At 35.7% G+C, this 27,291-nt stretch overlaps 1 protein-coding gene across 5 annotated transcripts in view; it reads left to right on the plus strand.

The window, feature by feature from the left end:
- The window catches only part of Nlgn1 (neuroligin 1), an 863,960-nt gene that overhangs the window by 75,711 nt on the left and 760,958 nt on the right, over nt 1–27,291 (plus strand). For all 5 annotated transcript variants that reach the window (XM_085682306.2, XM_085682304.2, XM_085682308.2 and 2 more), the window contains exon 2: nt 9,345–9,442. The gene's annotated coding sequence lies outside the window, so the exon portion shown is untranslated. The remainder of the gene's footprint in view (nt 1–9,344; nt 9,443–27,291) is intronic.

The raw sequence follows: 27,291 nt of genomic DNA on the forward strand, positions 1-27,291 counted from the left end.
TTAGTTTCCATGTCAGAACATAAAGGCACTGCCATATTTTCCATCAGATGTGCAAAACTACCCTTCTAACCTTTGTGACCTAAAAGAACTTTCACAAAAGTCAAAGCAGCTTGCCACTGTTGTAACAAACTGAGTAGATTATTATGATTAACACAAAAATTTACACTATTAACAGTCTTATTATTTCAAATAAAATGATGATAACTTTCCAATAAAAAACAAAATATATTTAATGACCTCAATTAATTTTTAAAAGCTTCAAACATTTATCTAATTCTCTCTATGCCATCCAGGCTGGTTCTCAACTCCTGGGTTTGAGTGAGCATCCTATTCCAGGTACCCAAGTAAAAGAATAAGAAACGGATATAAATCTATCCAACTTGTGAGTGGGAAATTATTTTTATTATAATTAAATGAGAAAGTATACAATATAAAACATTTAAAGACAAAGAACTCCTGAAGCCCAAAGTAGCTTTGAATTCCACATGTAGCTGAATCTGACACTGAATTTCCTAGCCTCCTGTTGCTATCCCCTGAGTCCTGTGTTTGCAGTCAGGCAACACTATGCCAAGCTTATAGAGCACTACTGATAGAACTTAGAGAGCCCAGTGCCTGCCCCACAAGCACCTGCCAACTCAGGTTCAACCCTAGACCCCATATTTACTTCTGAAGCCATTGGAAGCCTATTAAATTCATTTAAGCTATACCAGTGCATTGGTATACAAGGTCATGCCTGTCTTCAGTTTTACTTGATGGTGTCCACCATGGACTACTTCATGCTAGAATAAATAATTCATGGCAATTATTTCTCTCCATCTTCCCCAACTTTAAATTTCTGTCACTGAATTTCTTAAAGTACATTTCAACTTTTAATGCGTTCGTGTGTAACTTATGTGTGCATGCCATAAGCACACTTGTGGAAGTCAAAAGACAGTTTGCTAGAGTAGGTTCTTTCCTTCCATGGTGGCTCTCAGGAATTAATCTCAGGTTGCTGCGTGTGGCAGCAGGCACCACTACCCCCTCAGGCATCGCCAGCTCTATTTGTACTATATCTGATAATCCTGGAATTGAGCGTCTCAATTTAATTGTCTTTTGTTTTCTTTCTACTCTCTATTTAGGATGATGCTCTTATTGATTTGTCGGAGGGCCCATCTATAAATATTTGGTTAACTTTTGATGTTGCTATGCCCTCTGAACATATGCTCATTCTGTGGAAGGTTTTGTAGTTTTGCTTGTGTGTTATATAAAAATTTTGTTTAAATCTAAATCAAAAATTTACCAAGACACCATGCCAAACTAAAAAACTTCACAAAGAAAACAATCAGCAGAGCTAAGAGCTAACGGGCATCATGGGGGAGGGGTGTACTAGCAGTTTGTCTGACAAAATAAATATCAGAACTATGTAAAGTACCAAAGCAACGTAGCAAGAAACAGGAAACAACAAAATCATTTGCTCCAAATATCATCAAACGTTCTGAATAGAGACTTCTCAAAGGAAAACAGCCAACAGTTGTGTGAAAGTACTCAATGTCATTAGCAATAAGGGAAGTAGAAGTTAAACCTACTGTGACATTCTCCCAACTCAACGATCACAAGAAAGTAACTTGTGCTGGTAAGCTTGTGGAGAAAAGCCAGTGCTGACACACGGTCAGAGATAATGCCGGTGTTACAGAGCTAAGGAAACAGGAAAGTTTCTTCACAAAACTGAACATAGAACTATTTATTACATGGGCCTTTTCTCCCTCTCTGCTGTGTGTCTCCACAGAAGGTGCTGGCAGCATTCAGAAGACACACTCGCATGCCCCTGTTTCTTCACTATTCACAATGACTCGCTGTGGAGTCCACCTGGTGCTGTGGTTCTCAGTGGATAAATAACAAGGACACAATTAAGTATTATTCAGCCTAAAGCAACAAATTCTATCCTTATCTGAAAGATGTCTGGAACCGAAATACATCATGTTATCAAAATTTGCATTGCATGTTCTCTGAAATATGTGTAACCTCAAACAGAAATGAATAGAATGGCAATTACCAGGCACTGGGAAGCATGCTGGAGGTAGGGAGAGAGGCAGGCAGTTGGATATGATTTATGCGTAAGACGTGCATGGGGGAAGTGATCTCTGCTCCTATTTATACTTAATGTACTAAAGCACATGTAGTTTGTTTTACGCATTTTAAGATTATTTTCACTATTTTCTTTATGGATTGGCTGTTGTGTTTTGTTTAACAAACATAAAAAAATGTGAAAATCCAAAACCTGCTTAAATCTCTCCCCAAGGCCAAACAAGTATTCTAAGTAAAAAGTTTCAGGGTTTAAATTTTACATACAGCTTTTGAATTCAGGGCATGTGGTTTTACTGGCCTTTGGAAAGCAAAGATGACTTTGTAGCTAGTCTTTCTCTGTCCTGCCATCTCGCTCCCAAATAATGACACAGAGACTTCTTATTAATTATGAATACTTACCCGATAGCTTAAGTTTGTTCCCAACTAGCTCTTATAACCCTTATTTTTAATTAATCTATGTTCTTTCACATAGATTTTACCTCTGTTCCATTTTGTGTGTTCAACTCGCTACATGTCTGTCTAACTTCTCCATCCTTTTTCTTCCCAGCATTTTCTCTGCCCTGAAAAATCCTGCCTAGCTATTAGCCAGTTAGCTTTTTCTTAAAACCAATCACAGTGACATATGCTCATACAGTGGAAGGCATATTCTACAACGGTACTCAGCTCTTTGCGATGTAAATATGCAAGTGCCGCAGCAATATTTGCTCAGTAGACGCTCTATGTCCCCTGCCTTTTACATTTCCCAGACATGCAGGTAGATTGCCAAAGTTCTTGTTTTATTTGTGTATTATCTAGTATTTTTGTGACACTACGAATTTCTCTTAAATTCTAATAATCCGTTACTTGTTGGATACTTTGCTTGCATTTGAATTCCAGGAGAAAATTTTATGAAATATTATATGTATACACACATGAACGTAGCAACAACTAAGAAAAAAGTAGCCCGTGAATTTGAAAGAGCATGGAGAAATGGGAGGGTATGAAGTGAGGGACAGGATGGAGGACATGATGTAATTATATTATGATCTAAAAAAAAAAAACCTTTAAAATAAATGTAGTTTCATAAAGAAATAAATCTACCCAGTATATTAAAAAATTAAATTTCATTCAGAATTATAGTCCATTTAGATTAAACTTAGAAAATAATAGCATTCACAGCACACGAAGCTCGGGCCGTTAGATTGCAATTATCAGACCAAGCATTTGGAGAAGATCTGCAGAGAAGAGTTTCTACGGCTGCTGCTTGCCTCTCTGTGCTCTTGTGTCTCTACATGTGCAGGACTAGGTCCGGCATTGATTTATTTTTGCAGGTAGCTGAAGCAGAGCTCCGAGCCACTGCAGCTCCAGAGCAGACATTACTCAGCTGAACGCAATGGTGGGTGGGAGGAAAAGCATGCTTTAACTGTCCTTTATTACTTCCCTCCCCCATCCACTGCTGAGCTTTGGTTTCCTAAGTTTCTTATCAAATAATCAACCATTGCCTGATTTGTGCTGGATATTGAAACTACCACGTATTTCATTTAAATTCAAACAAGTCCTCCTTTCTATGAAAGTTGTTAAATTAATATTGCTTTATAAAAATTCTAACACCTTATGTTAGACATTGAATTCAATATTTTAATTTGTTTTATTTTCTTTTTAATGCAAAATTTTATACAAGAATACATTTCGTGGTGGGCTCATCTTCCCGTGTCTTCCGGCCCCTTCTGCTTGCCTCTTTTACTCCCCTGAAGATGCTCATGTCTTGTGGACATCCGTGATTTTATGTATTTATAGAAATCCTACCCACCACAAGTAAGAGGACACACGGTACCTGCCTTTCTGAGACTGGCTAAATGCACTTGATAGCTTCTATTTTCCTGCAAATGGCATAGCTTCCTGTTACAATACCATCATGCGTATATACCGTGTTTCCCTCTCATTTTCTCATGTTGAATACCTCGGTTGGTTCTGTATCGTACACTACTGGAAATGATCGCTGGTTTCCACGTGTCTTTGGTATGGTGAGTCGCAGTCCTCTGGAGTCCCTGGAGGGACTGAGTATGCTAGATTGACTTTCAGTTTTTTAAAAATAAACATCTATATTGTCACCTGTCTTCTTCTCTGATAAATGCATTTAAATTTGTCAACAACCTTCTAAGTACTGCTGTAGAAACAGCCACAAAACATGCATTTTTCTCGTTATTCTTTATAATTTTATTAAGTTGTGTTACAATTTATTTAGCTTATAAGTAATTAAAGGCTATACTTATAAATTTTCAAAGCATTAAATGGGAATTTGTGAATTACTATTTTGTTATTTTGATTTACTGCTGTTAAAAGGTGAGTTATATATAATACTAATCTCTAATATTTGCTAAGGCGTCTTTTGTACTCACCTCACAGGACTTCCACGTGTACTTTAAATAATATTAATCCACTAATTGCTCTGCATGGAGTTTTGTATATATCAATTAGCCATTATTTACTTTCCCCAAGCCTTCCAGATTCTTACGTTCCTTTTATATGTTTTATCCTTCAAATGTCAAGACTCTTGGGTTAAATTTGTCAAACTCAATTTTCTCCTTTGGGGTTTTCCCTTATACTTGTACTGACTTTTTTTTTTGCACCAATATTTTTAAGGACCATTCAAACAAATTATAAAATCTACCTTGTACAATGTTGTTTTTATTACCATAAAATTTCCCGATTTGATTACAGTATTTTTATTTTTTTAATTTGGTGCTTGGAGTAAAACTCATTGTATCGCTGATCTTAGATAAACGTTCCATGTCTATGTTTCTCCTTCAAGTCTTTTGATATTTCCTTTCTCATAACGTGCTTCTGAAGCCTGCAAAGCTGCAGCCTCATTTCTGGTCTTCTTTCTTGTTTCTGTTTTTATAGATAGAGGTTTGTCAGTAAATACAAGTACTTTTTAAGCATCATACATCTGCCATTTTAAATACATTTTAAGATTTTCTGGTTTTGAACTTATGATTTTGAATATGTATTTATTATAGCTCCTGATGCATTTTAATCTCTTCCTTTAAACTTAAAAGGGTACTTTATAGCTATTGTTTTTTTATTTATTTCTCCATTGTTGATTTTTCAGGTTCCATTTGACTGATGACATTTTTTTTTGTTTTACATCATACATTACAGATTCCATTATTTTTAGTATTATAATAATTTGAAATTTTTCATTCTTGTTGAAACAATATCAACATTAAACAATAATCATCCTGTTGTACAGCATAAGTCAGAGAACACAATTTCACCTGGACTTCTATGCACTTTAGTATTCTTTGCACAATTGTTTTCATTTGTCTTAGAATTTTTGTCTCAACTCAACTTTTACTACATCTTTGTGAATGCGTAGTGTGTGTGTGTGTGTGTGAAGATGGAGGGAGGGAAAGAGAGAAGTAGGGGAAGAGAGAGAGATGTGTGTGTGTGTGTGTGTGTGTGTGTGTGTGGTTACAAACAAAGAGCTTTTAGCAATCCACAATATATTTTTCCATTTCTTTGCTATGAATTATTTCTTATTTTCTGGAGGTTCATGATAACTTAAATTTTCTCTTCCTAAAGTGCAATCTTTGTTCTTTCTGTCTATGAGTGTGTGTGGCCCACAGAAAATACACCTTTGTTTTGCATTCTGATGAGTTGAGTGTGGCCTTTCAGCGAAATCACAGTGTCTCTTAGAATAACTTATGCATTTTCATTGCATTGTGGGCTGTTTTTTTAGCGATACATCTGTTGTCATCTAAATATTATTCAAGAATAATCTTCTTTTCTTTTTCTTTTGTGTCGCATAGGAAGTCTTGTTTTCCTGGAGTTAGATCTAGGGTTTATTCCCAGACATTCTATTGAGCATTTGTTGCTAACCTCTCATGGACTTGCTAATCATTGCTTTTTAAAATTTTTTTCCTTTTAATTTCTTCACTTTTCTTTGGAGCTCCTCCTCTGGCCTAGAAAAATATTTTCCTGTTTCTCTATACATGATTTTATAATCTTGCTAAATCTTTGGACTCAGACTTTCTTTTCACTAATATTCCCCCTTCTCCACCTTAACTTCAAGTGTCTGGTTCCCTTTGCAACCTTTTAAATCCTTTCTCGTTTTCCTTGTTTGCCTGTATCTTGTCTTTTTTTATTTTTATTTTTTTGTAGGGTTCTCATTTCTACTCATACCATCTGCAGGCACTGTAATTTTCCTCAGCTTTATTTACTTTCACCCTTGAATTTGGACTTTCATACCTGTGTCTTTAGGATGGTTCAGAGTTGAGTGCTTTGATGTCTCTCATGTTCCAAAGTCCCCGTCTCATTTCTCCAAATTCCTCTTCTAGAAACTGTTCCTGAATCCAAGTGTGAAGGCATAATAAATGTATCAGTAGTTGCTGGATGTAGCACCGGTCACCAGACTCTGTTTATTATACTACTTTGGGGTGACTGTTCTTTAATCTTCTGTTGTCTTGGTCCTTATTAATGATCAGTTTGTCTTTGAAGTTCCTCCTCCCTGGGAAGTAGAGCAAGGGTGAGAGCAGAAACAAGGCTGATGAACTTTGAAGACATCTCTGGCTTTATAGTATCATCTTTACACATTTTCCGAAGCCACATAACGTGGCAGAGATAACAATAATCACATCATGAACCTGATAGAAGTATTTAAGAAGAAAACATATGAGCAGTGTTTAATTCCCTGCCTGTCATATGGTGGGTGTCGAGGAATGTTAAATTCTATAACTGTTAGGAATGGGTCTTTCTTAATTTGCCAACAATGTCTCTGTAAGGTAGAGCTGCCACAAAAAATCATTTGCTGAGCTTAAGATTTAATGTTCACCTGCTTAGATATGATGCGTAATTCACCTATGATTAGAGTATTAGGCATGGTAATTGTTATGTGCATAGCATTGTGGATAGACACGTGCTTCTTAGGAATCAATCAAGCCAAGCTGAAAAGCAGAAAGAGATGAAAGTCATAAATGACAGCATTTGCTACCTTAGAATTTCCTATATATCTGGGTACCCTTAAGGCAAGGATAAATAAGCATGCAGATTTATCGTTCATGATTGTATTATAATTAAATAAATTAGAAAGAGGTTAGATTATGATTATACAACATGATGGCATACCATAAAAATAATAAAGTAAAAAATGACATAAAAAATGAATCAAGTAGAAGATTTTGAATGAAATACTAAATCAAGATACCATGCAAATGCAAGTATACTGAATTGGGAGGACAATAGAAAAGTAGAATGGATTGGAAGACTAACAAAGGAAGTGCTTATAGCCTTGGATTTAATAGTATGTATTGAATTATTAAAAACATAATGGTACATATAAATCATGTTATCCAGATTTAGTTTTAAAATTTGGAATATGAAACAAGGTGTGTAGCATACACTTGTAATCCTAGCCCTCAAAAGAGGGAGGCAGGAATGCTGGAAATTCAAGTTCATCCTTGGCCATACAATGAATTCAAGGTTAGACTGGCATTCATGAGACTCTGCCTCAATTTTTGTTAAAATGTGTTTGGAATATATATGTCAATAGTTTGACATGGCAAACATGGGTATACTCCTAGATGTCCTCATAGAACAATGCATTTTCTAGACCCTTTCCTGCAGGTGTAGCTTATTTTCAGTGGTTCTAGATTTTAGACAACAGTAAATATTTCTTGAGTTGTAAAGAATTAGGACTTCACTTATTGAGTTTATGTTACATGCTGTACTTTGTACTGAAGTTTTATACGTAGTAAATTTCTTTTATTCCTAAATACATGGCTATGGGATGTTATCAACCTCATTTTCCAAATGAAGAAACTGAAGCTCAGCAACATTAAATATCAAGCCCCAGGTCACACAGCTGCTCAGTCACTTGCCTGAGAGTTCAGTCCGTGCATGTTTACGAGATTTGAACCAGAATCTTTGCCTTCTGGGGGTATTCCATACTTGGCCTAAGCAATGGTGAGATTCATTTGCACATGCTCCCTGATACAACGAATATAAAACAGCATCATTTCAATATCTAACAGATAAAAACTGTGTGTCAAACTGTGTTTATCAGCGCCAACTGCTAATAAAACCAGGGATTAGTTGTTCCCGAGCTGCTGTTCATGCTTGCCTCTTGAAAATATGTACATGACTTAATATAGGTATGCAATAATATTGTAATAGCTAAGGTTTTTCTTAATGTTTACCACGTGCTAGGCAAAATTCTAAGCACTTAAAATGCACAAGCTCTTTTTATGCTAACAACAACCCATGAAAATACTACCCCATCACTCAAATATTACAAAGATGAAATTGAGCCAAAATGAAGCTAAATATTATATGGCATCACATGATCATTAAGTGGAAATCTCAGACCAGAGCTGCATCAGTGGTGCAGAAGAAGGTAGGCAATCAACCAGGTGAAAAAAAAAATAAGAAATTTTATGGTATGTAGTGCAAGTAATTTATTTGAAATATACAGATTATTTCTTTGGCCGTTAGACTTGTACTTTTGATCTTTCCTTGATAATCTCTAAATATTTTTGAATGCTAGAAGAAAACCATAATAAGCTCTTGAATCTCAGTTCCCAGCTTCAACAACTATAACTGAAACTAGAAACACCTAAAGTTTCTCAGCATGTTGTGTTTCTATTCATTTTCTACATAGCATTTTTTAGTAAGTAGGAATATTATTTAATAAGGTATGATGTATTATTTTTCCTTATTGACTTATGTTTTAAGGTCTACCCAAGAAACTTTTTGATGACTCTTAAATTATATAAGTATTCAATATTATCCTTTACTTTCATCTATATATCATTTATCAATTGTCTATGCTCCATCTACCAATTATCTCTCCTCATCTGTCTCTGTGTAATATATTAATGATATATCTATTGCATATATTTAGCTATTATCTTTTATCTGTTTTATATGATGCTATTATCTATCATTTATATCTCTATCTCTGTCATCGACTTGTCATTTATCTATTTCTCTATGTATCCATATTTTGTATCATCTTAATGCCATCCATAGGCCTCCAGTAAAACTTGGAATGCATATGTGCCGATGATTTTCTCTTGATTGTAGGGAGGAATTGCACCATTGTTTTATGTTAACTGTAGGATTGGGGGCACAATTACACACAGCAGGGAAACATTCTTCTTTTCCAAGTATGCTGGGGAAATTTTCTGAAACATTGAACTTTATTAATTCAAATGTCACAAGCAACAAAGGAGGGTATTATAAAAGTCCAAGAACATGTAAATCTCAAATTAATCTACCATTTTTCATTGTGATTCATACAGAAAATCGCCTGATGGCAAGGTCTGCTCCATTGCCTGGATTTATTTCCTAGAAGCTATGAACTTTCATGGCATCGGGATCATGGAGTTTGTTCTATTTTGTGAGTATCATCTTTTACTATTACATTTTTTTTTAAATTTACAAAGTTGGGATGCTTTAAGATATGTAATTACAACGTTCTCCCTTCCCTTTCTCCCAGAAAACCCTCCAGCATATCTCTCCCTTCTTTCTCCCTATCAGTTTCATGGGCTCTCTCTGCTGTTGCTGCTGGTAGTGATGATCTGACAGTGGTAGCTGTTGTGGGGTTTGCACATGTGTGACATATGTTGTATAGTACACACACATACAAACATACACACATATACTTGTGTGTGTGCATGTGCATGCATATGTGTGTGTGTGTGTATCCCTAAGCACATACGTACAATCTGCTCAGTCTGTATAATGTCATCACCATTTGGCATTGTATAACCAGTTGTTTTGATCTTCTCTGGGAAATACTTTTGCTCACACTCTAAGCTTACCATAGTTGTGTGTCCTTCCCTCTACAGTCAACTGAGGCTAAGGTAGCATTTGTTCTGCGGGTGCTTTTTATCTTATTTTTGAGACAGTCCCTTAATGTCCTGGGACTTGCCAACTGGGTCCCAGGAAACGATCTCTCTGTGATTCCCAGTCTCCTGGATTATACATATGATTAAGCAACTAAAACTTATAAAATCAGTCTGGGTTCTGGAAATAGAATTCAGGTCCTCAAGTCTTCAAGGGAAACCCTTTACCCTGAGTTATATTATCAGCCCCAAACTATATTTCGGAGGGCAGATTTTGAAGACCAAATATTTTACTTTTTAATTTATTTACTCATTGTTCTAGAGATCCAGTGTATAGGTTCTTTGACTTGTTGGTGCATGACAGGTAGATTTTGGTTTTTAGGAGGTAAAATTTTTCATTTTTTCCTTTGTAACCTCGTTATTTTGATGTCCAATATTTAAAAGATTTACTTTGTTCAAAGTCAAAAGAATTTATCTTGTTTTATTTTATAGGGTTTAGTTTTGATCTTATGCATTTAAATCTTAGCACCACTTATAGTATATTTTCTTGTGCTTCTGTGAGAAACAGGTCATGAACAGCATTTTTTTTCCTCAAATATGCAATTAGTCCAGTATAATTTCTTGTAAAGGCCATCTGCTTTCCCATAAAATTTTCTTAGCACTTTTCTTAAAAATCAATTGCCTGAAAAGGTGTCAATCTATCCCTGAGGTTGCTTTTGTTTTCCATTGATCTTACTTTGTGCTGGTCAGAGACCATTTTGATTATTGTCTGTATACTTCATCTTAAAATCAGCCACCACAAGTCATTTAATGGGTTTTCAAAACTAGTTCAGGTGTTCAAAACCCTCTGTATATAGTTAATAGATTTCACAGTCTCTTTGACAATGTCTGCAGAGAAAGATGCACAGATTTTATTGGGGTTGTACCTACCCTGCGAACTGATTTAAGAGAGCTGCTGTCTTCTAGCTCGTGGTCACGGCACATTGATTTGTGAACTTTGATCTTGTGTGTCTATACCTGACTTTGATGTGCAGATTTCATTCTTTTACGGATTTTTTAAATCACCCATTAAGTTTACCTTTACCTCTTAATACTTCACATAATGAAGTTGTCACTGTGGATTTTATTTAATATTGAGTTTGTCATGAGTCTGTGCAGATACAACTTGTATTTCATACTGACTATGCATTTATTTTGAAAGTTTAGAGATACTGGGGCTGTCCTTTACATAGATTCCTTTTCTGTTTCTTTATTCAGATAATTGGGTTGACCATGAAGAACACATTCTATCTCTTCCTTTACTTTCTATGTGATTATATTAATTTTCTAACTTTGTTACCTAGAATGTCTGGCATAAAATAAAATGTCCTCAAAGCAGATATTATTGTTTGTTTCCAGAACAAGGAGAAAATATTTGTGATACATTTTTTGGATAGTTAATTAGATTATAAACTTCATATTTTTTTTTACATTGTTTTGTTGTGTTCTCTGGATGGTATCAAGTTCACAATTAGCCTCCCAAGTAGTTAGACTCGCAAATATAATCATTATATTTCATTCATTTGTTTTTTTATAAGTGGATTACTAACAGATGAGTTTATTGTCTTTTTACATAGCAAGATATTCACTGGCACTTGTCTATCTGGTTGGCTTGACAGGGTGAGTTCTCATCAATACCCACTTGTTTCCACACAGACTGTCTTGGAAATCTCAGAGATAAGATAAAATTATTTTAGTATAAATTTATCTTTTTATTATTTTAAGTCATAGACTTTCTTTTTATAACCATTTCACAGTCTTGAAAATAATATATTGATTGCTGACTTTCATTTTTACTCATTTTTTTTAATATCATGAATTACACACCGGCTAATTTCAACTATTAAGCCTATTTTGCATTCCATGTATGAATCTCGCTTGCTTTGGATATTGCTGATTTTAATTAGATAGTATTTTCAATGGATTATGCATCAGTATTAATTAAGGCTAATAATTTGAGATATGTATTGCTACAAGGTCTTATTCTGGTTTTGTGGTACAGTAAACTTTGTCCCATAGTTGGTAAAACTTTTTTTTCCTTTTTATTATCAGAAAATGTTTTTATTGGGAATACTTCCTTTTTAGTCTCTGTACTTGTTTAGTAGAACTCGTGAATAAAAATATATTGTTTTATGGTTTTACATTTAGATATTTCTGCTTTAAATTTTTACTTTATAAATTTTTATATACACTTATTTTAGTAACTTGCTTAATTTTTTAATTCTATATCTTTTGTTATTCTATTGATACAGGCAAAAACATTTTAACATTTTGTAATTTATATTACTGATTTTAATTCATTCTTTTTAACTCCTTCTCTTTTAAAGTTTAAATTAAATTAAAATCCCTTTAGCATATTTCCACATTTTGTGGTGACTCCAACCATAACATTATTTTTATTGTTACTCATAACTACAAATTTGCAGTGTTATGAATTATAATATAAATGTTTGATATTTAGGCATCTGATATGCAAGAAATGTGGTATGTAACCCCCCAAGGGGGTCAAGAACTACAGGATGGGAGTCACTGGTGTGTAATAATGTTTAAGGTTCTTTGCTAACTTTCCTGTGGATACTTGGAATCCCCAGCACAAGTGATACAGAATGTGGGCTGCTTCAGGCTTCTGCAGCATGTCTTCTTTCACAATGCTGCTGGCTCTACTTTTCCAACATTCACAGTTTGGGTTGCTAATTTCTAGAATAGTCTGGGATGTTATACATAGAGGAAAATTTGTTCATTAAATATTTTCCCATTTGAAACACATATGATTTTATTTGAGCACCAATTACTTCATTTGTCTACACAAGGGATTTTTGTTTTCCTAATTATTTTTTTCTACAAAAAGTCTTATTTAAGTTTTCTTCTAAGCATGGGTAGATCCATACAAATCATCTCTCAGGTTTTCATACCCTTTTCTTCTGTGTTTATCTCAGGGACAAATTTATACAAACATATGTGCTTTATAACATATATTCACAGAACAAACCAAATAGCATATATTTACATTTACATTGTGAAACAGTCACAGACTGATTTCTAAGTAAGAAAGTATCTCTAAATCAGACTTCTCATATCAAAAGTTCTAGGTTGTTAACTGATGAAAACATTTACCAATTTAAAAGCAAAAATTTCATTACATTTCATTCATAAAAGACAAACATTTGTATTGGAAAACATATTAATGGTGTTGCCTACCTAATAAACATTATTTTTGATGTTTGTTTTCAAATAATCAACATGTATATATTTTGATCTTATGGTATCTAGAAAAACATCTACATAAGCAATTAACATATCTGAAATGTAATACAGACTTCTTTGATGTTGAGAAGATAGGTATACAGTTTATTGGGTAATCAACAAGTTGTTTCCTGTAGCATTCAGCTTCGTTTTCATTCCTATTTGCAGGTGTATGGATGCTAGTTTTCCTAAACCCTTTGTCACATTAAGTGGGTTCATTCACAGAGACCCGACCCTAATTTCTCTTTACCTGTTGGTCTACTTGTTACCAAGCACTATCCTGTCTTGAGTTCATATTTCTTCTTCAGAAAGTCCAGTTTATGAAATGCCTCTGCTCCTGCATTCATGGGGTTGTCTTGAAGAAATGGGATGATTTGTGTTTCTTGTTTACACCACACTGCCATTTCTTTGCATGTGGCAGACAGGACAGACAATAGCTGCAAGGTTTGATGAGAGTCTCATGATGGCATTTGTTCTCTCCAATGCCCACCTCCATTTGCTTCAGTGTTTTATTGTCTCAAAGTGAGAAGTGAATGCTAGAATCACTGCTGAAGCTTCTCTTTCTGACTTCCAGTTTCCAGAAAGAATTACATTGCAGTCAACCAGCAAATGTTTTTTTTTTAAAGCAAAGCAAAACAAAACAAACAAACAAAAAACCAGGCACATAAGCATCGTAGAAACTTTCTCCTGTAACAGATGGGAACAAATACAGACACCTGTTGGTGGAGGTGGCTCCTTCGTTCCTAGCCACCCAGACTTGAAATAACCACACAGAAGTTTGTATTGAGTGCAAACTGTTTGGCCAATAGCTTAACTTAATAGTATTTCTGGCTAACTCTTATACCTTAAATTAGCCCATTTCTATTAATCTGTGTATTGCCATGAGGCTGTGGCTTACTGCCAAGATTTCAGTGTGTCTGTCTCCTGCTGGTAGCTACATGGCTTCTCTTCTGACACTGCCTACTCTTTCTATATATCTCTTTCAGCCTGGCTTTACTATGTTAAGAAGTTTCTTTATTATGGCAATAAAACATATTCACAGCATACATTACTTCCCACATCAGACACTCATAGACAGACATTACACAGAGAGTTAGACCTGGGAAAACACAGCTCTAAATGGGATATCTCCATCAATCCCTCCCCTCAGAGCCCAGGGAACCCATGAGTGATCTCTGATTCTTGTGACTACTCTTGGGCTCTTTTCTTTCTATTGGTTCGCTTGTCCAATTTTGATGTGATGGATTTTGTTTTATCTTATTCTATTTTATTTTGTTGTTTGGTTGCTGTCTCTTAGAAGCCTGTTTTTTTTGCTTTCTAATGAAAAACAGAAAGGATAGAAATCAGGATGGAAGGGGAGATGTGGAGGAATTGGGAGAGAAACTAGTAATCAGGATATATTGTATGAGAAAATAATCTATTTTTAATAAAAGGGAAATATATATAAAGCTTTATAAAATATTTAAAAATAAAGTGGACATTTTAAAGAATATGAAAAATGCATATGGTGAAGCATTCTAAGATCTTACTAATTGAAAAAGAATAAAAATATGCAAATAACTAAACAAATGATATCAAATGAAACTGGGTTCTACCCACTTACCTAAAGGTTTTATAATTTTAATCTATTATTAAGTTTACTTCAATGTTTTTCTTATTTTTTGTTCTATGTATTAACAGTTATATTAATAACTGTTTTATTTTTTCCCAATGGTATTACCACTTTTTTCTATTTTGAATTCTTTTCTTTTCAAATTCTTATTTTAGCAACTGCTTTTGTCATAAAGTCCAACCCATTTCATCATTCTTATTAGTGCTTTCAATGGTTTGGTCTATTTCTGAGGGAATGGGGGAAACATTATGTAGCAGATAATTCTGCATTTCTTTTTTTTATTGAATTTTATTGAGCTCTACATTTTCTCTGCTCCCCTCCCTGCCTCTCCCCTCCCCTTCTACCCTCTCCTAAGGTATGCTCTCCCCATGCTCCCAATCTACTTCCCATGTTGACATTTTTGTCTAGGTTCTCTGGGATTGTAATTTGTGGGCTGGTTTTCTTTGCTTTAAGTTTAAAAACTACTTGAGTGAGTAAATGTGATAATTGTCTTTCTGGGTCTGTGTTACCTCACTCAAAATGATGTTTTCTAGCTCCATCCACTTTCCTGCAAAATTCATTATTTTTTTCTGCTGTGTAGTACTCCATTGTGTAAATGGACCACATTTTCCTTGTCCATTCTTCGACCAAGAGGCATTTAGGTTGTTTCCAGGTTCTGGCTATGGCAAACAATGCTGCTATGAACATAGTTGAGCACATGTCCTTGTTGCATGGTTGAGCATCCTTTGGATATACACCCAAAACGCAAAAGTGGTCTTACTTTTTTTAATGTATAAAAAAAACTGATCAATAATACAGGTATCACATTTTTGTTTAAGAAGTTGATCTGTACCCAACTCATTAACTAACAGATGAACAATCAGCTAAAAAGGTATTGATTGGAAAACCTGTCCCGGAAAACACCTAACCTTGATACCGAATGCAGTCCATAGTAAAGTAGGAAGTTCTAGTTCTCACAGTTCTCAAGGCCATGGCTGACCCTCCTACAATGCCCTCTCTTGATGCTTGATTTAATAATGCTGGCCAGGATCTCACTTCTGAGCCTACTAAACATTTCCAATTCCTTATTTTAGGTTGAACTCTAATAAGCAAATCACAAATATTTTTGTGCGTGCAGACATTTTATGTGGGAAGTGGTTTGCTTTAAAAGCAATATCCAGAGTGGATATTCTGTTTTTCAATATTCATATATTATTTTGAAGTTTTTGGTCAAGAACATTGGGTTCTAGTTTCTGGAAATTTCCTAGCGACTTTTACGTACATAAATAAATGTTAAGGTTTATAGATATATTTTAATGAGATATGATACCTTTATTTGTGTGTGAACTCTTAAATGACACCAGTAAATTGGCTTCAGGTTTGTTCTACAAAACAGGCTATATATGTCCTAGATGCTTCCCATGAACATGAGGTACTTCTCTGGATTGTCACATGTACTGTATACATGTTCGGATAATTATTCCCTTATGCAGATATGATGTTTCAACATTTGGACATGTGTGTGTGTGTGTGTGTGTGTGTGTGTGTGAGAGAGAGAGAGAGAGAGAGAGAGAGAGAGAGAGAGAGAGAGAGAGAGATTGTATGTAGTGTTCAAATTTCCCAATTAAATGCAGGTTGCTCTTTATGTAGTCTGGTTCTTTTCTTTGCCAACTATATAACAGGTTTTTTCTAACCTCTAGATACTTCATATAGAACACTAGAGAAAAGAAATAGCAAATGGCATTGTCTGATTAGAATTGGGACCTTATGTTCTATCAATAAGGTGACTTATTTCCCATGTGGCCTTCTGTGATGGCCATGACCCTTTGCCAGCATAAGAGGAAGGTGACAGAAAGCTAAGAACTTGGAAACTCTGTGGAGTCACCAGCAGACAAGAAGTAAGATATTCACCAAAACATAGGTCACTCGGCAGGCAGTTGTAGGCAGTCCCTCCAGCACAAGCTGACACACAGGTCTACAGACGAACACATAGAAGCATGATGACAAAGCCTCTAGTTCAGGCTGAAGCTCCTCATCTCAAGGCTGTAAGTATGCAGAACCACACAAGAATCGAGCTCCACCAAAAAGAGTGTTGTAACTATTACGTCACTACTTCCTTGGGGGCTCCCTGGACATCTGGTATCAGTTATGTTGTGCTGACTCATACGCCCCCATGTCTGGTGTCAGCCATGTTTTAGCTGACTCATACTGGATGTCTGCATCAGTATATGTTGAATATATATATATATATATTGTATATATATAAAATCTGGCTCTTATAGCCTTCTGTTCTCAACACCTTCATGATGTGGGGGCTGGTTCCATGTTTAAATATTTAGAAGAAGTGTGGTCATCATTGCCACAGAAGCTAAAATATGCTTCCAGAGCTTGGTTCCTGATTATGCTTGAATTGTTGCTTATTGTGAAACAAACTTAAGCTTAATTACATATGAATTATCATTCAATTAATAACTATCTATAAAAATATAAATACATTAAAATCATTTTATATTATATGATTCATAGTTGCACATAAAGTATCCTATTTGTTCCTTATCCTTAACATGAAGTATATATATATATACATATATACATATGTGTGTATATATACACATATATATTAACCTTATTTTACAAATAAGAAGCTGGGAAGACATCAGAGGACTAACGTGAGCTATCACACACAGACTGAGCCTCATGTCCAATGTCTTGGATACTTAGGATCTTTATTAAGGTCTATAGAGTAAATACACAAGAATTAAGCAACATGACAACGAATAAATTCATTAGCAAATGTTTGCTGAGTGCCTACTGTGTACAGTGCAGTGCAGGGAACTCATTTTCTTGGTGCTTAGCAGCATTTTCTAAAGCCTTGGATGTTTTATAGTTGCATTTTCATCATTATAAAGGCATGACCCTCTTCTGGGCTTCCAGCCAAGCCCTGAACAGCATGAGATAATGCACAGAGCTTCTTGTTGTCATCTGATAATTTATAAAAATGAAGTTGTCCATGAGAACGATTTCTATAAATATGGTTTTTTTGTAAAACATTTTACTTTGGGAATTAAACCATTTGTGTTGTTGTATTTTAAGATTGTTGATGATTCTGGATCACGAAAGCATCCTGGGACCTGATATCCCGAGTGCTTGCAGTTTTCCTCAAGACATCCTGGGACCTGACATTCCTAGTGCCTGTGGTTTTCCCCAGGAGCTCTTGTCACTTTGCAGGAACAGTATTATCTTTTTGAGGCCACCTGGGGATAAGTTATTAATTTGTTAGTTTACCAGTTTCTAATTATCCTGAATGACTTAATACGGCTTCCAAGGTGCTATGGGATGCAGCACTGTAAATCTGATACTTGTTGGTAATTCTCGTCTTTTATGAGAAACTCTGGGAGAGTGTCTAGATGGGAACCCCAACTGAGATTCTTCTCTCTTTTCCTCATTATACTCCATTCACAGCCCTTCCTTTCTTTTGTGTTCGAAAAAGAAGAAATAGCACACATGAATTACTGGCTGCAAACGGAACAATAGCAGCATCAAAGATGTGGTAATTAGGAGGTCTCTAATGGCACATATGTGTCACAAACTGCCAATTAATCTTGATGATGAGAAACAATCAATTCAGTCACCACTGCTTCCTCCTTTCAGCAGATCCAGGCAAACAACCGTGGTCTCTGCACTCTGCTTGTACTTTCTTAGTTTCCCCAGTGCACATCTTTTCCCTGCTCCGGAGGGTGTGTTTTCTGTAGATGGTGAACAATGTTGTTTCTAGTTTTGAGTGTGAACCATACACTTGCTATTTTTTCATGATATACAACATATGTATGAAACATTTGCTTGGTCCATGTGGAATGCAGTCTCTTTCCTAAGACCTGTAAGCTGATGGCTCTTATGTGAGCTTGAGCATCCCTAGAAATCATTAATGTCTTTATTTCTCTTGCATCAACTTTACTTCCGTTATTGTTTTATCAACCAATAATTTAAAATATGATCTTACAAGAACAAAACTACAGTAGCCAGGTGAGTTCCCATGATTTACATGTTTTGTAGTGTGAAGGTGCTCAAACTCTTAGCTTCTCACTTGACACTTTCTTTGTCCAGCTGCCACACAGGTTTTATAGAGACCTCTCTGGGAAGAAACAAGTTTTCCACTTTCTCATTCTCTGTTTGTCCTTCTACCCACCTTCCAGCCCACTTGAACTCTGCATGCCGACAGATTTCCTAGGGCTAGTGTCACGCATGCCAGTCTATCTTTGTTATAATCTGTCAGCACCATCTGATCTTTATTGGAGATCTTCTCTTCTTTCTTCCACTAATTCCATTTAGTATTAGACTTTCCCCAGGTATTTAGAGTCAGAGATCCTCAAGACTAACTTCTAAATATTGTTTAAAGTCAGGGTTCCCATTCTCAACAGCACTCACAGAGGTCCAAGAGCCCTCTTGATGGCTCCCCTTCATGAGATTAGAGCTTCAGAAATATGTTACTCATACAATAACTCAATTGCATGAAAACTTCCTTTTCTGGTTTGTGTCTCGGTAAATGATGGCCCTTTTCAACCACTGCTTTTAGAAAATAGCGAAGCAACTTCATCACTGAACTCTTGTCATCCTTCTATCCTGGTGGCCGTTTTTATTTATGAATCCTCCTGGGAGTTTCTTATTCCTACTTACTATAGATGCTCATAGGTGGGCCCATTAAGGTAATGGTTGCCATTGAAGGTCTAGAAAACAGCATATTTAATATTTTAGCAAAGCAAATTTGAACAAATCATTAAGCTTTCATTTGAGTTGGGTGTTTTTTGTCATTGTACTGCTCAGTTGTGTTGATTTCAAAGATTCCATTGAAGATATTTTTCTGTTTTTGCTTGAATGCAGCATTTCTCTCTAACTTGGATTTCAACATCATGCCGTTCTTCCCTTACTCTGGTGTGCCTTTACTTGTACAAACCACGAGGATCTCACATCAATATCAGTTCCAGATCATCTACATTATGTGTATGATAGGAATTTCACTTGATAATATGGTATCTTACCATAGTGCTAACAGGCACATAAAACACTTCATGACAAGTTCAGCTTGATCAAAATATTGATGAGTAGGCCTGGTTATTTCAGAATTTTACAAAATTTTGTTCATTTAATTAATTAAAACCTTAGCCTAGGAAAATGGTTCCTTCTTGACCAGGTTGGCAAAGAATCCGTTTCACTAAATCATAAAGAATCCTGAAGTTTCCTGTTTTGTTTTTCAAATACTAAGTCATTGCTTGAGTGTTCAGAAAAAATTCTTTAAGGAAGTGTGCTCAATAGTTTTAAGTCAATTTGAAAGAAGATAAAGCTATCTGAGAGGAGAAACCCTCATTTAAGAAAGCGCCTCCATAAGATTAGACTGTTGGCAGCTTGTAGGGCATTTTATTCATTAGTGATTGGTTGAGGAGGACCCATCCCATTGTGGGTGGGGCCATCCCTGGCCTTGTGACTCTAGGTTTTATTAGAAAGCAGGTTGAGCAAGTCATGAGGAGCAAGCCAGTAAGCAGCATCCCTCCCTGGCCTCTGCTCTATTTACCAGGTTCCTGCCCTGTTGGGTTTCTGTTCTGACTCTTTTCAATTCTGGACTAAAATGAAGAAGTGTGAGCCAAATCAACCCTTCCTCCCCAAAAAGTTGCTTTTGGTGATGGTATTACACCACAACCATAGAAATCCTAATTAGGGAAAGAAGACTGTAGTTTCTCCAACAAGGGTCTGGTGAAAAGGACCCTACATCCAAGCTTAAAACTTGGGTTTTCCAAATGCTCTGTGCTCTCAGCGCATCATTCCTTTCATCTTGTTCCTTCTAGAAAACCCTTCTCGCCTGAGGCTAAAGCCAAGCTGTTGAAGTCACACTGAGCCCTACAGCATGTGTAATTTCATATTGTTTAATAGATAACAAATTCTTTTTTATTAAGTTTTTCACTTCTACTATAGGGATTAAATACACTTATCCTGATGAGAAGAAAAAATGGTTTATGCTCACTGTGTCATGGGTCACCAGAAACTAAGTTTGTGAATGAAAGATGTCTGCAGAGGCCTCGCCACATTGCCATACTAAGAGTAGAGGAACTGTGTGAACACCCTTGGATGGTTGTCTAGGGACAGCTGAATTCACCCAGATGAAATAAAAATGCAAGGGCCCAGGTAGCCTTCTCTTAGCAAGGCCTTCGTTTTTATTTATACAAAAATTTTCACTTCTTATGGTCAGTAATTTAATTTATTATTTATTTAATTTCTTGCTTATTTAATATATATAATACATTATAAAATACAATGATATACTTATTTTAAAATTTTAAGTAATCTAGTGTTTTTCATAATTATTGAGAACAATATTATATTTAATATATTTATATAATACATAGGTATCGAATCAAGGTAATTAGCTTTATATCTGATAATCCCTTTATATTCAGAGATTTTCAATTAACTTCTAGTTTTTCACAAAATATACAATAGGCTATTAACAACTAAAATCTCAGCTCTGTGCTGTAGATCTAAATTTAAACTGAGTCCTCGTGCCTTTATTTCATACCTGCCCCCACTTGGTACTGTTTCTCCTCTTCTTCCATCTTTCTAGTCTTTCCTAATGACTTCTGATCTTCTCTGCTTTGAGACCGTGTTCCCCACTCCCACACTTCAGAGAGAGCACAAGATTTGTCTTCCTGTATCTGTTGTATTTTAAGGAAAGGAAGTTCATCTTTCTAACACCGTTCTTTCCGTCTGAAGCTTCAGAATATTAATCTTTTTATACAATAATATAACATTCCTTTTTGAATACAGACCACATTTTCTTTAATGCCTTCATTCATCAATGACTAACTATGTCAATTCTTTATTTTGACTACAGTGGGTAGTGATTCAGAAAACATGAAAAAGCAGGCCTATCTTTTATGAAATTATTTTCTTTCCTTTGGAATTGCAGAGATATGAAAACAATATGATTTTTTTGAAGGACCTTTATATTGTTCATTTTAGTGATTCAATTGTTTACATTTTCACTTACATTGTTCAAAAATTCCCATTTTTATATCCTTGCTAGCTTGTTTTATTTAGGAATTCTCAGATAGCATCTGCTCTGACAGGGGCTGTGAGGTGCTTCATTTTGGTTCCAGCTGAGCCCTCTCTGGTCACTACTCATTTGGAGCATTTGTCTTGTGCTTTCCTTTATCTTACTGAAATTCTTCCAAAGTGAATGTCTTCTTGCTTTCCTAAGAACGTATTGCTTAGGTATTCCTTTCTACATTCTACAGCGAATTCATCCTGACCCTAAGAACTGCATCCTCTTATTGATGGTCTGCCTTTCCTGGGTGTGCTAAATCACATAGAAGAAAGCAGATGGCATTGTGGTCGTATGTTCAGACTGGAGTTCTGGCTCTTTTGTTCACCACATCATTGTGGGACTGTGGGTAATTTATTCAGCCATAGCTCAGTTTACTCAGCTATAACAGAGGGCATCAATGCTCCTTCATGCTGCCCCATTGATTAAACGAAATAGTAGGTATCCATAGAGAGGTACATATCAGGTAACTAATAAACAACAGAGATAGAATTAGTGTGTTGTAAAATTCTGTCTTCAGGACAACTGCAAGGCTAGTGTGTTTGCCAATACGAAAGAACTGCTTTAGAGCTCTTTTGTCTGTTTTTAGTGGCTCACACATCACCACTGGAAGAGCATTTGTTAGTCGCAGTTCTATTTTGCCTTGGCCTTTTTCTCCCTCTTTTTGTATTTTCGGTCACAGCATTTAGTTTTACCATCAGTACTTCTTTTGCTACATGTGTATACATCTCTCTTGTACAATAAGTGAATCATCTTATGTCACAATCATGTCATAACTTGCATATCATGTTTATAACAGATTCCATTGTGCCTTAGGTGAATTTATTAGGTTTAGTAACTGTTCTTCCTGTTTCCTTCTTGGTGTCATTTTTAATGTCAGAAGCTACCATAAGAAGGTAATGTAATCCAGGGGTACTTTCCTATATAATTTTTGAATCTCATCTAAGCTCTCCGGGAAAACCTAACTGTGTAACTAGGAAAGCCAGATATAGTGGCCTTGGATGGAGAGACATAAAATTTCTCCATGTGACTTTCTGTAGCTCTGTTTTCTCTTTGGAGTTCTCTGCTCTAGTTTTGCCTCTGCTCCTTTACCAACTGATAACTAAAGATCATTTGTCTGTCTCATTGGAGCTCCAGATCTTATATTCTTACCCTCTTCGTTAAGGGAGAAGTCCACAGTGCTCGCACTTGTCTCTGTGGCACACAGCTCTCCAGGAACTCTCAGCTGGACTCTGGAGACTGGCGGTGATGGGAGGGACAGCACTCAATGATGCTCAGCCATGACTCTGACCAAAGACTGTGTATCCATTCTGCCACTCTGGCAACTGCTACTGTCCACCCAGCCCACAGCCAAAAGGGCCTTCTTTGAGTGTTAACACACACACACACACACACACACACACACACACACACACACACAAATGTTCTCTGAAAATTGATGACCTTCAAGCTTTCTGACTCATCACAAGCTCATCAGAAAAAAAAACCGGCACTTCTAGAATGTGTTCACTTTTTTCCTTTGTAGGGTTGATTATAAAGAATATAGACAGGGAATTCATAAAAATTTTCTGGTAAAATGTGCTCTCCTACTACTAAACAAACTACTTTGCAGACATGGAACATAACCTCATAACCTCTAACTGATAAAACTGTGCCATTGTAAATATAATAAAAATATATAAGCATATATGTATTTGAATAAAACAAACTGCAGAATACAGCATTTAGACACTTGGAAGAGAAATTTTAAGATCCATTTTCATTCTATTTGATGCTGTTCCTCACAATTTGTATTGATTTACAGGTTTGCTTCTTTTCTCCTTCATTCAAATCTAACTTATGAATGTAACTTATCTAACTTATGAATGTTATTTACATAGTTACAGATTTTCATATTTTTCCCAACTAAAAATCTAGATATGTAAGTAAAAATCACAACTAGAAAACAACAGTGCCAAAACTCTCAGAAAAACCTGAAAACAAAAGAATTTACACCACATACAATAAAATGAGTTTTCTTTTGTATATATTTTGAATTTTAAAATATTGTTGCAGCACATACTTTTTTTTAAAACTATGAATCCATTAGACATATTTCCCATTAAGTTAATCTTAGGAGAATGGATTTGCTTGTGCACGACCAGAGGCATCTAATTTCAGTGTTCAAAAGCCTCGTGATGCGAAAAGAGATAAATACCCGGCATTCGCAGTTTTCTATCTTAGGGATACATCTGTTAGCAGTTTTCATATGGAACAACCTAACAAGGTAAATTCTTCACTTTCATGATCAAAATGTATATAGACCTAAATACTTTTGATGTCAGCTGTTCTAAGAGTAGCTTTGATTCATTGTCACTGTATTCTGAGGACTTAGCTGCAAACCTCCTGTAAATGAGGTTATGGATGTTTTTACTTGGGGAGTTTTACCGAAAAGATTTCTTTCTTTCTTAATCTTTTTGCAGCGTCACCCAACAGACACGTATTCTATGACAGGTATAGAGTTTTAAAAGTCTATGGAGGAGCAGAAATGAAGGAAGTCAGGACCTCTAGTAGCATTTTACCTAAAATGGTTGAACTCTGGCTGTTAAACCACATAGAACAGAGAGGCTGAGATATAGCACTTGTGTAGAAGCAGCACTAAACATGTGACAGACCTCTTATGGGTTTTCTTGAGTGATATTGTCACAGCAGTGGTAGGATTGACATCTCAAGACCTTGTATTCCACTAACAAGCCATGAATACTATAGACTTCTATTGTAGATGGACTTTTTGCATTCAAGTCTGATGCATAGAAAAGCAAATGTAAACACAGTGATAGATGAGAGGTACATGAAACACACAGATCACATTTGTTTTCTGTGGGGATCACTACACAGTCAGTTCTTCCTGGGAAGGAGTTGCTATAAGCAGAAGAACTCTTCTGTAAATCTCTGACATTCATGATTTAGACTAGCTAATTACTGAAAACAAACAAACAAACAAACAAAAAACTCAGCTTTCAGTCCTGAATGTGTGTGACCCTGAGACAGGTTTGCTCGTTAATAGAAACATTAAGTTTCAAGTTTCTTTACACTGACGAGAAATGTAGGGCTGTAACTGGCTGATAACTGCCTATTCTTGACACTGTATCTGCCATTTTGGATGGGACTGATGAACTGAATGTGAAATTTTTTGTTCCTTTGGGGAGACAAATGCAGTAGACACTGAATAATGTAATGATTATTTGTTTAGGCAGAATACTTTTGGTGATTGTTTTACGTATAGACTTGATCAAGGAAAAGTCTAGAAATCGAACAGAGAGGAGGTCTGGACTTACTCACATTTCTCTGTCTAAGCAGTACTTGTCCTCTAACTTGGCTACCAAGGCTGGCATCTTTCTGGTAGCACAGAACCTGCAGAAGTTATCCTGTTTTAGACTTCAGATGATCATCTGAGTAACATTAGTGTTTTAGTACTAGGAAATTATGTGCAATGTGCTAACACCTGTGGTTCAATCCAGAAAAGAAAGCTACAGAGTAGTATAGGAACCCAGTTACATTCAGCGTTCTTCTCTTCAGTACCAAGGAAGTTTAGCGCCCTCTTGGAGCACAAATCTTAGGAACTTGTGGCTCCTCATGGCAAGACTTTTGCATTTCTTTCATTAATGGCAACTAGAATGATATTGATCATAGTGTATATTTGGTAAATACGACTCAGACTAAACCACAGATACTGATGTTTATATAGGATAAGAGGTGACTGAATCTACTAGTTTCAATGGATTTTATCTGAATTGCAGAATGAAAAAAAAATGAAAAACTGATAATTCTCACTTGTGGTCTTTGGATTTTTATTGCACAATCCAAACCTTTCACAGCATAGAGTTCAATTCATGAATACACTTAACTCCAAGTTCCCTGCCAATAAAATATGTTCAAGGGAATATAGCTGAATATATATTTTGTTATAAATTGTGATTATATACAGATTGTTAAGGAATTTACAATTATGTAAACAAAGCTTAAATGAATTAAAAATAGGATATTAGCAAGGAAAAGAAATTTTCTCTGATTATTCTTGCATAAACCTATTTTATCGATTTGTGTCCTAGTGAATTATGCATTTTGATGGAAAACCAGCAACTTTGTTATAGCTTGTCTTTTATACTAATAGTTTCTGAGAGATTTCATACAAAAATATAATTTCTGTGTAAATATTTAATGGTGAATACCAACAAAAATGGGTGGAGAGCCACTGCTTACAGCCAGATACATTAATTAAAGAGAAAGAATGATGTCATGCACGTGAGCATGTCTTCTCTTGCTAATATACTTTAATTCAATTAAATACAACCCTTTTATTTCAAGATATGTTGTTTTCAATTTACATCTATTGATTCTTTCATAAACCTCAGTGTATGCTAAGCAGGATTTATGATGTGTGCTGGTTATACTGTCTCATAAACTATTCTTAATATCACAGGCTACAATTATTTTCCCTTAGCAATTCTGTGACAGTGTATTGTGTAGCTCACATAATCAGAAGCATATTCATATACTATTTTGTGTTAGGAGCTATCACTTCTGAACTGGATTCTAATATTTGATCCTTTCAGACTTTCCATTTCCCCGTCTTATTGAGCTCTGCTATTACACTCAACTGTAACTTGCGTCTCACAAGCAGTAGATGATTCTCACACAGGAAAAAATTCCCAGAGAGGAGGTTCTGGGAGTTAAACTGTCAGCAGATTTGGTGTTTAATGAGGACTCACCTTCTGTTCCTTCTAGCTCTGGTCTCCACATAGCTTCACACAGGTTAGGAGTAAATACTTCTTGAGTTTCCTTTAAAAGGGCATTATCCCACTCATGAGGACTCTGGTCTTCAAGCCTAATCCTAATACATAACCCCCCAAAAGGATCACACTCAAGGTGATATTCAAGTTATGAGTTTATGTAGGGAACTCAACAATTCAGAATATAGGCATATAAATTTGGGATATGTAATTTTGGGACACACACAAGATAATATATATTATCATTTCTCTCAGTCTTCAAACCATATCCATTTGCACAATTACAATTTCATTTTCTCATGAAAATATAAAAATATCTTTTGATAGGTAGACAGTGGGAGAAACTGAGACTCCCATTCTTTGGTTTTTTTTTTAGATTTACCTCCCTTATTCACTAGGATGATTGATGCCACACACCTGTCATTTAGCTTAATATTCTATTCTTGGCAACGGTTAGTCTCCATTAGCTTCAGTGGGTAATGTCAGCACTGTCCGTATGATTAAATGACACTTAACAGCATGGATTTCCCCAACTGTGTGATGTCTTCCTGGTATGTCATCTCTACCCCATTTTTATAGCCAGACATGCTGGAATTTGTCTATGCAATGAAGGGTTCAGATAGATAAATATGAGAAGGGGCGGTTTTCATTTGCCACTGGCATTGT

Source organism: Myodes glareolus, chromosome 20 (assembly GCF_982192425.1).
Source record: "Myodes glareolus chromosome 20, mMyoGla1.1, whole genome shotgun sequence".
Classification (NCBI taxonomy): Eukaryota; Metazoa; Chordata; class Mammalia; order Rodentia; family Cricetidae; genus Myodes; species Myodes glareolus.